Source organism: Rattus norvegicus, chromosome 9, assembly GCF_021556685.1.
Source record: "Rattus norvegicus strain SHRSP/BbbUtx chromosome 9, alternate assembly SHRSP_T2T, whole genome shotgun sequence".
NCBI lineage: Eukaryota > Metazoa > Chordata > Mammalia > Rodentia > Muridae > Rattus > Rattus norvegicus.
The window spans coordinates 125,945,001-125,955,165 of record NC_141542.1 but is presented as its reverse complement, the minus strand read 5'-3'; the positions used below and the strand labels follow the sequence as shown (position 1 = coordinate 125,955,165).

Below are 10,165 nucleotides of genomic sequence, written 5' to 3'. Positions count from 1 at the left end.
CAGTAGTCATTGCTGACATCTAAAATCATCTTGGTGTAAAATGATTGAAAAATTTCTTTTCACAAAATTCTGCCTCAGGAAGAAAACGGAAGACAAGATTCTAAACAGGCTTGGGTGTGGTTCGCATCTCACGTGCTGAGCATATGCGAGGTCCATTGTTCAAACCTCCCCAGTGTAGACTTAGGGAAGGAGGGTCACAGTGTAGACCTAGGGAAGGAGAGATAGGTAGACTGTTAGAGGGGGAGCCTGATGTGACAGCTACTTTTCCTTCTGATCAGTGTTGCCTAAGTCAGCATGCACACTGCTCACTGGTAGCTTGGTGCAGCACCCTGGGTGCTTTCTCTTACTGGGCTCTTCAGACATGTAAATGAGGCAGCTGTTGGGCACAGGGGGGCATGGACAGCAGTCGATAGGTGTTCAGACTCTGCGAAAGGAACAGTTACTACTTCTCACTGAGAAAAGCTGAAGCTCCCATCTAGAACGGTAATGTGACTGAGAAGCATTCCTGTTTCCATTTTTCACCACAAAGTATCACAAGCGGTTGGTCATGTGATTAAGACTAGGCCGAAGTAGACACCAAGCCGTTCATCTAGTGACCGTTGCCCAGCAAGCTCTTGTAAGTGCTGCTGACAGACAGGAGAGGGGAGGCCACATAAATACTGTGTGGTGACAAAAAAACCATCGCATGATGAAAAGTGAACAGAAAACGCTTCTTAGGAAGTATGGCCCCATTGAGGTCTGCTTAACAAGGGGTCCATGTACAGAGGCCGACTCACAGGAGCCAACCTCTCCCAAGGCACGGTGGCAGTAACAACATGAGGACGATCTCAACTCAAGTGTAGAATCCAGATAGGGAATCTCATGGATGTAGGTAGGAGAGAAAAACATGATTTGTGCTTGAGAAACTCACTGTGGCTGTCGTGTACAGGCAACAAAGAAGCCAAGCCACCTAGAGAACCATGGCACCCAGAGATGCAGTCACTTGGCTTGGGCTAACGCAGACACGGCTGTCCTTGGCCCACTGACCTCCAGTCTAGCTGTGCCGTGTTAGGCCAGATTGGAAGGACTGGTGTAGGGTGCCAGGAGGTACTTTCAATGTTTAAAACAAAACAAAATCAATGTCCAATAAATAACCTTGGTGTTGAAAAATCTAACACTGCCTTCTTTGAGATCCTATGGTATGTGTGTCTATAAACCTCTTAAATGTCGTAGAGGGGCCTGAGGACGTGGCTCACTGGTAGAGCTCTTGCCTGGTATTTACTCATGAAGCCTCAGGTTCCATCAACACCTCATGAAAATACAAGCATGGCAGCACAGGCCTGTGATCCCAGCACTGGGGAGGCAAAGGCAGGAAGATCTGAAGTTGAAGCTCACCTTGGGTATGTAGTATTAGAGGTTAGCCTGGGCTACACCCTGTATGAATAAATAGAATGTTCTGAGTATTTTTCTATTGTTACAGGAAAAAAAAAATAGAATCTGACTCTAGGTGGACACGTGCCATTGATTCCTGATTTTCTTTTAATGACTTTAAATGTTTTACTTTAGGTACATTGTTGGTGTTTTGCCTGCCTGCATGTATGTGAGGGCCATGTGGGTGCTGGGATTGAACCTGGGTCCTCTGGAAGAACAAACAGTGCTCTTAACCATGGAGCCATCTCTCCAGCTGCTACCACTACCACTACCTTGTGAGTGGAAGGTTTTCTGAAATGATTTCTCTCTGTAGCTAGCCCTGGCTGTCCTAGAAATTGCTCTGTAGACCAGACTGGCCTTGAACTCAGGGATCTGCATCCTTGTGTTAGGATTAAAGCTGATCACCACTACCACTTACTGTCTCCTGTCTTAAGAGTTAGTCCAGGGTACTGGAGAGATGGTTTGGAGACTTGCTGCTTTCGTGGAGGATTGGGGTCTAGTCCCCAGCAACAACATGTGGTGGTTCACAACTACCTGTAACTCCAACTTTAGGGGACCTTATACCCACTTTCAGCCTCCGTAGATATATGCACACATAGACACATAAATACAAAGTGTCAAGAAGAAAAGAGTCAGGGGTGATGTCAAAGGCAAAGAGAGTAGGATCACTTCAAGTTCTAGGCCAGCTTGGTCCACATAGTCCCTTCCGGGCAAACCTGGGCTACACAGTGAGACCCTGTCACAGACACAAACAGAAGTTAATCCAGTTGGACAGGTCAATCCTTTGGCCAAAGGTCCAACCCTCAGGAAGGCAGGCCCACCCTAAGCTGTGCTAAAGAGGTAAATACCGTGAGATACTGTACTTTTCCTGTCCTGAATCCCCTTGCTCTGCTGCTGCTGAGCTGTCCTTAGGCTCTGCCAGGTCTGCCTGCTTTTCCTCGGCCCTGGTTCTCAGGAAGACACAACCTTTCCTTTTCCTTCTCTTCTGTCTCCCCTTTGGATGCTGGCCAGAACACAAGTGTGCTTTTTCTGGGGCTTCCTTACCCTTTCTCAAAAGCTGCCCCCTCTGCCCTGTGGCTGCTTGTCCTCCACAGGACTCATCTCCATGTGGCCTGAACTCATGTGGTTTCTCTTCTCTAGACTCTTCCAGGCAGCTGTCTGGGGTTTACCAGCCTGCTTTCCCTGGGTTCTTATATTAAACTAATAAAGTTGCCTTTAAGCTCTCCTATGAATCTGTTCTTAAATCCTTCTTAAAATTTTTATTTATTTATTTATTTATTTATTTATTTATTTATTTATTATACTGTAGCTGTCTTCAGACACACCAGAAGAGGGTATCAGATCCCATTACAGAGGGTTGTGAACCACCATGTGGTTGCTGGGAATTGAACTCAGGACCTTTGGAAGAGCAGTCAGTGCTCGTAACCACTGAGCCATCTCTCCAGCCCCTTAAATCCTTTTATTAATGAAACTGAGAGCCCCCAAGGAGGGACCCCAACATTTCTGGTATCACTCTGTACTAAGCATGATACACTGCTGCCCTCTGAGGCTGGTATTTTTATGGTTTAGTTTGTACAGAAGAGGAATTGAGGAATAGGAGTGGCTTCTCAGGGAAGCACAGCTAGCTAGTAAGCATGGGGCTGTGGTCTGAGCGCAGTGGGTGTGGCCCAGGAAAGTGATGAGCAGAGAAGACACCAGTCGTGTGTTATAGAAGCCTCCGTCGTTACATTTTGTCCTGGGTAGTGTGTGCACTGTCATCTCGTCTTCTGGGTAAGAAGACTGAACTACAGACGTCATCCTGCTTGCTGGACAGAATCTAGCTTCTGACCTTCCTGACAAAAACATCAAGCCTACAACTTCCTGATTAAACAGTTGGGACCTACAGTCTAATCAAGACGCTCTTCGGGGTTGGGGATTTAGCTCAGTGGTAGAGCGCTTGCCTAGGAAGCGCAAGGCCCTGGGTTCGGTCCCCAGCTCTGAAAAAAAGAACCAAAAAAAAAAAAAAAAAAAAAAAAAAAAAGACGCTCTTCAGTTAGAGGGAAGTGGAGAGCTCAGTAACGTGAGTGGCTGGGTGTCTTAGTCAGCGTTTCTATTGCTGTGATGAAACTCTAAAGACAAAAGAGCATCTCGGGGAGCAAAGGGTTTACTTTGCTCACAGTTCCACATAACAGTTCATTGTCAAAAGTGATGAGGTCCGGGACTCAAGCAGGGCAGGAACATGGAGGCAGGAGCTGATGCAGAGGCCGTGGAGGGCTGCTGCTTACTGACTTGCTTATCATGGCTTGCTCAGCCTACTTATAAACTTAGATGAAAACTCAGGTGTGGCAACACCCACCAATGGGCTGGGTTCTCTCCCATGGATCACTCATTAAGAAAAGGCCCTACAGGCTTGCTACAACCTGATCTTATAGAGGCATTTTCTCAATTGAGGCTCCCTCCTCAATGACCACCTTGTATCATAAAACCAGCCAGGACACTGGGCTAGACTGACAATAGACAAAGAAAAGGAAAATTGTACAAACGTATCTGCAGTCTCCCTGCAGGAGACTCAAGGCCAGGCGGTGCCACCTTAATCTGAACAGGGGCTGAGGATTGAGAAGGAACAGGAGGTTTTGGAAGGCTTCAGGGAGAAAAACTATGACAGACAGAAATTATCTTGCACTGATAAAATCTCTCAGGGAGGAATAGGTGGCAGCCTGGGGCAAAAGCTGCCCTGGGCTCAGTATGGACCTTTAACCCCTTTTCCTGAACTCAGATCTTTCCTAGAATGCTTCTCAGGCATTCTTCAGAGCAACCCTCAGCTCGCCCCCGCCTTCCGTGATCTGGCAGCACGACCCAGTAAGGTGCTCATGACGTGTCCGAGCTCTTAGCATGATCCATGCATGTATTACTGTTTAGCGTGATAAGTTATCATGTTATGCCTTACAGGGGCTGGAGAGATGGCTCCTTGTTAAGACCACTCGCTGCTCATACAGAGGCTGCAGGTTTGACTTCCCAGCACACCATGAAGGGAGCCTCATAACCGCCATAACTCCAGTTCCAAGTGATCCAACTCCCGCTTCCGGCCTCCTAGGGCACCAGGTACGTAAATGGTGAACAGGCAAACATGCAGACGAAACACCCAAACTGGTAAGTAATACTAAATTTTTTAAAAATGTTATGCATTATGTATGAGCACAAGCCTTGGAATCTGAATGTAGAAACTGTTGAAGAACTTAGGGCGGAGAGATCCCGAGAGAGTGTCACTCAGAAACTGAAAGAGGATGTGGAAGTTTATTACAGATTGAAGTTTTTTCTTTTCTTTTGTTGTTAGTTTGTTTCATTTTTTGTTTTTTTCTTCAAGACAGGGTTTCTCTGTGTGGTGCCGCTGTCCTGGAATTCACTCTGTAAATAGACCAGGCTGGCCCACATACTACAGTTTTGAAGAAAGACTTCTCGGGTTGAAAAGATGGTGGCGATCACAGAATACACTTGTCGCCTTTGTACTTGGTCTCAGTGGAGCTTTCCTTTAAAACCAAAAACCAAAACACAGTTGTCAAGCGCAGTTGTTTAGAGACGATAACTGGAAGTGTCACTAGGTGTCACTATTATTCTTGGTACTGTAGTAAACCATTCCCTAAGTAGCTCGCAGTCTGACTTCAGAGCACTGGCCCCACTTTGTCAAGAGTTCTTTAGAGGACAATTTCATGCAAAGTCCCTACAGGAAATTCATGCGTCTCTGCATTCCAGATTTAGGGAGCAGTTTCTGGGATTTGATTTTTATGAGAACTCATAGCAAGTGCCTATCTCCTCCGTCCCCCTCCCTGTCCTTCCTCCTCCCTTCTCCTCCCTCCCTGTCCTTCCTCCTCACTCCCTCTTCCTCCTCCCTCCCTCTTCCTCCTCACTCCCTCTTCCTCCTCCCTACCTTCCTCCTCCCTCCCTCTTCCTCTCCCTCCCTCTTCCTCCTCACTCCCTCTTCCTCCTCCCTCCCTCTTCCTCCTCCCACCCTCTTCCTCCTCCCTCCCTCTTCCTCCTCACTCCCTCTTCCTCCTCACTCCCTCTTCCTCCTCCCTACCTCTTTCTTTCCTTCCTCCTTCCCTTCCTTCCATTCATCCACCATCAATTCATGTATAAATATTTGTTAAGTGATTAGAAAGTTCCAGAATCCAGCTCTGCAGTCTTTGAGAATCCTGGGCTCAAACTATCCCCTGACCTTAAATCTCCCAGTTTCCTTGGGCTGGCAGGCAGGTCCCACCTCATTCACTTCTGGTCCCATGGTCATGTGAACATGTGAGCAAGTCTTTATCATTCTTGCCATTATCACATCTATCGCAGAGACCACAAGCCGGTAGATGTGTGTGAAATTGTGTTGTAAAATTATGCCTTATTTTTCTGCCTCAAAAAATTCGAGCAGCATCTGTTTAATAGCTCTATGCAATGTACTCTAACAAGTCATCCAACCTAAATGTCTCAAGACAACACAAATAGCTTGTAAGACAGCTTCTTTTTATTGCTATTTCCTCCCCCAACTCCCCATCTCCTGGAAATATCATTAGAATGATGCCAGAAAAATACCAAATGAATAAAAGACCTGAAAGTGTTTGGCTGGGGGGTGGGGTGGGGATGGAAATATTCTGTGGAATGAATATGAGTAGGCATGTTCATGTTTAAATATGAGAAATCGTTTTGGACATACCTTCAGGAAGTCCTAATCCCTCCAGTCCTGCGTCTGCTGTCTTGGGTTCTCAGGGCACAATGCTTCCTTTCAGATCCCCCTTCCAAAGGAGTATGATGAAATCTGTTTCCTCTCCTGGACTCCGTGAAAATACATCCGGACGCTTCCCTACACTGCTCTTTCCTAATCACCTCAGTGCAAACGGACTTCAGCTCGTGTAAGGGGCTGACTATAGATTCCCAGATAACCTTTTCCCATGCTTTGCTTGCATGGAAATAACCTTTTTCCATGCACTGTGTGCAGGCACACACACACACACACACACACACACACACACACACACACACACACAGAGAGAGAGAGAGAGAGAGAGAGAGAGAGAGAGAGAGAGAAGCTACTTTTTTGCCCAGAGCAATGTAGTGTCAATTGCTGTTGTCCTAGTTTATCAGTGTGAAAGACAGCTGTTATTGAGTTGCAATGTGTAACACCCCAGGAGGCTGTCAAAGCTACTCTTGAAAATCTGCTTGCTGGAGAATGACACCTATTTCCTCCGGAAGTTCCATTGTTGGCCTCCGTGCTGGTCAGTTACCTTGGCAACCCTAAGAACTGGACCAGAATGTAACATAAAGCCACAGATCAAGTTTCCACAATAGCCACAGGTTTGGAAATGTCTGTGGTAGTCTGTTCATAGTTGGGAGCGGGAGTCTGTTTGCTAAAAGGCATTTTAGGAAAGCAACTCCCACTTCTCAGATGAGACTAATGACCCAGTGCCCCCTGCTCTCCCTTGCAATGTCACAGCCAGTTGTAGCAGAACTCCTACTCCAAGCTCTTCATTGGTCTCTTGGCCTCTGTGTTCTCTGTTTTCTCAGTCTATCAGGAGGTGGGACTGGCTTGCCTACCCAACCGCAGAGCTGCTGACTTATGGTGATGATGGTGATGATGGTGATGATGAAGAAGATGATGAAGAAGAAATTGCCCTTAAGTTTCACATTTGAGTTGCATAAAAAGGGTTTTGTTTTTTTTTTTTTTACAACTTTTGAGCCTATGTTAATTCTTCTTTTCTTCTTGTTGCTTTTTATTTGTCTTCAAGACAAGGTTTCACTGTGTATCCTTGGCTGTCCTGGATCTCACTCTGTAGACCAGGCTGGCCTCAAACTCACAGAGATCCACTTGCCTCTACCTCCAGAGTGCTGGGGTTAAAGGCACCTGCTACCACTGCCCTGCTGGGCCTATGTTAATTCTTTTTGTGGACTGGGGATCAAGTATCATTTTCTTTTTCTTTTTTTTTTATTGGATATATTTTTATTTACATTTCAAATGTTATCCCCTTTTCCCCATCCAACCACTTAACCCTTCTCGCCTCCCCACCCTGACGTTCCCCTACACTGGGGGATCCAGCCTTGGTAGAACCAAGGGCTTCTCCTCCCTTTGGTGCCCAACAAGGCCATCCTCTGCTACACATGAAGCTGGAGCCATGGGTCTGTCCATGTGCACTCTTTGGATGGTGATTTAGTCCCTGTTGGTTGGTATTGTTGTTCTTATGGGGTTGCAAACCCCTTCAGCTCCCCAAGTATCACTTTCAAATCCATACTGTGACATATTCCTTCAGCTAGGAGATACTATATTCTAAAGTTTCCAGAAGCTTCCAAAACAATCCCCAACAGCTAGGAGCTAAGCTCTCAGCACAAGGGCCTGTAGGGGGCATTTACTATCTGAAAACCATGACAGAACCTGAACCTTTAATATAAGAAGGACAAGAACTTCCAGACACAGAGGCACTGGGAAACAGTGCCTGCTTTTGTCTATAGAAACAGAGCAATCTTAGAAAACTATTCTGCCTGCCAACTTTAATCAGTGATTCTGAGAAACTCCTCCCTAACCCAAAAGGTCTGTTGTGTCTGAGCCTCTTTCCTTCCCCATTTTGTGTGTTGGTTCCTAACTAGAAGAGAACACGGAGATTTTTTTTTTTTTTACCCCCAACATCCTCTTAATCTGTACCACAGTCTGATGTTTTTTTTTTCCTACCTTACCCACGAGTCTGTTAAAAGTCTCTTCCCAGAACATTAACCCAACAAGAACAGAAACTCCTTTCATCTAACAGGCTCGAGGATTAGAGCAGGCAGTTCGGGACACTAGCTGTCTGGAAGTCCATGGCGTACTGATGAGGGTGAGGGTGGGAGGGAGAGCAGCGGACAGACGAGGTAGAACCCTAGGCCAGTCTAAGATGGCTGCTTTGGGAAGGACCTACAAAGGGAGCTGGCCCCTCAAGGTGGCAGACTGGGCCGGGGCGGAAGACATATGGATGTAATCAAATTGTTACAAAGAGGAAACAGGCAATTTTCTAGAAACTAAATAAACATTTCTACACTCTCCTCAGTTGTGAAGGTTGCTAATACCTTTGCTGATCTCTTCAGCGCATAGCCATTTTCTCATGTACACGGCTTTTGCTGTGAGTTCTCCCTTCTTTATTGCCTAAGCGCCATGCGTCCGACACTCTCGCCCCTTTGCCGCTTGACTTAGATATAATCAGAACATAGCTCAATTTTAAGTCTTGTTGGTACACTTTTCTTTGAAAAGATACTTTGGATTTAGAAAACACAAAGACACTGTCCTACTTTCTTCATGAACTGGAGGGATGTAACAAAATGGCTTATCTCCTAGTGGCTGAAGAGGGCTGGCAAACTCTGGGGTCCTTGGCTGTGAGGGCTGGCAGATGATGGCTGAGTGGGCTAAGCCAGGCCAAGGGCATCTTCCCTCCTTTGGGCTCCCTGCATCACCAAAGTCAGAAATGACGGTAAGATATGCCCCCTTGGCCAGATGTTAAAGCAGAGTCCACAAGGCACTGGAAGGGCTACCAATGTACTATGAATGGTGTGTGTGTGTGTATATGTGTGTGTGTGTGTGTGTGTGTGTGTGTGTGTGTGTGTGTGTGTGTGGTGCACCACAGTATGCACGTGGAGGTCAGATCAGAGGGCAACTTGTGGGGATAAATTTTCTCCTTCTAACATGTGAGTCCAGGGGATTCAACTCAGGTTCATCAGGTTTTCAATTTAAAATTTTGCAAGTTGTACTTGCGTTTCTCATTTTTTTTTTCGGGGCTGGGGACTGAACCTAGGGCCTTGCGCTTCCTAGGCAAGCGCTCTACCACTGAGCTAAATCCCCAACCCCGCATTTCTCATTTTAAAAAACAAAACAGGGGCTGGGGATTTAGCTCAGTGGTAGAGTGCTTACCTAGGAAGCGCAAGGCCCTGGGTTCGGTCCCCAGCTCCGGAAAAAAAGAACCAAAAAAAAAAAATATATTTCATAGCCATCCCAGCAAAACAACATATTTCACAAGACTCCGTAAACTTAAAAAGAAATTCCCTAGAGTAGCTCTTCTCTTAACGTAAAGTAGTGAAATCCCACTTGTCACCTCATTTTGAGGAGAGGTAGTGTAGCAGGTCGGAGCACTTGGCTTTGCTACTGGGACTTTGAAGTACAGATGTGCATCTAGGAGCATCATTTGGGAACTCCGATGACGAAGCTTTGAGAAACACACAGAAAGCTGGAGGTAATAATCCCTGGTTTGGGGTCCCGGACTGTATGAACTTTGAAGGCTAGCTAAGCACCAAGCATGCACTTACTACTCTCTGCTGTTGACCGTGCCTATGATGGAATGAGCTGACCTGCGCACTGACCTCCCTACGAACCCGAACCCCGTTCCCCTTACTCCAGATGCAAGGGGAGAGGAAGCAGGCGTGGGCTTCGGGTGGTGCGCGGCCGGCTACTTCTTACCTTCACTCAGCTCATTATTTTCAACGCTCTCACTTCAACTTTAGCCCACATCTTTGCAAGCACACGGGTCTCCCAGTGGGCAGGAAGGCTGCTTTCAGGCCCCCAAATTCTTATGTGTTCTCTTTGGCTTATCTTTTGGCGTCCTCCATGTTGATCTCACATTTGGGCAGTCACTGTCGGTAAGACTCGGCGGGTGTAGCGTCTGAAGTGATTAGGGGGACACAAGCTCCTTAACCCTCTGGCTCTTACAACCTTTCTGCCTCCTTTTCTGTAAGGTTTCCCGAGCCTTACGTGCAGGCAAGGTTTTTATTTGGTTTGGTTTTTGTT

The 10,165-nt window shown here is 46.6% G+C and overlaps 2 long non-coding RNA genes across 2 annotated transcripts in view; one reads left to right on the top strand and one right to left on the bottom strand.

Moving 5' to 3' along the window:
- Positions 1-4,259: 4,259 nt before the first annotated feature.
- On the top strand, positions 4,260-8,436 carry LOC148003907 (uncharacterized). The gene is made up of 3 exons (XR_015629906.1): positions 4,260-4,491; positions 6,159-6,281; positions 6,934-8,436. It is a non-coding gene; the product is annotated as an uncharacterized LOC148003907 (long non-coding RNA).
- Positions 4,665-10,165, bottom strand: part of LOC120094777 (uncharacterized) — an 11,921-nt gene continuing 6,420 nt past the window's right edge. Inside the window, exon 3 of the long non-coding RNA XR_015629905.1 lies at positions 4,665-4,916. This is a non-coding gene — a long non-coding RNA (uncharacterized LOC120094777). The remainder of the gene's footprint in view (positions 4,917-10,165) is intronic.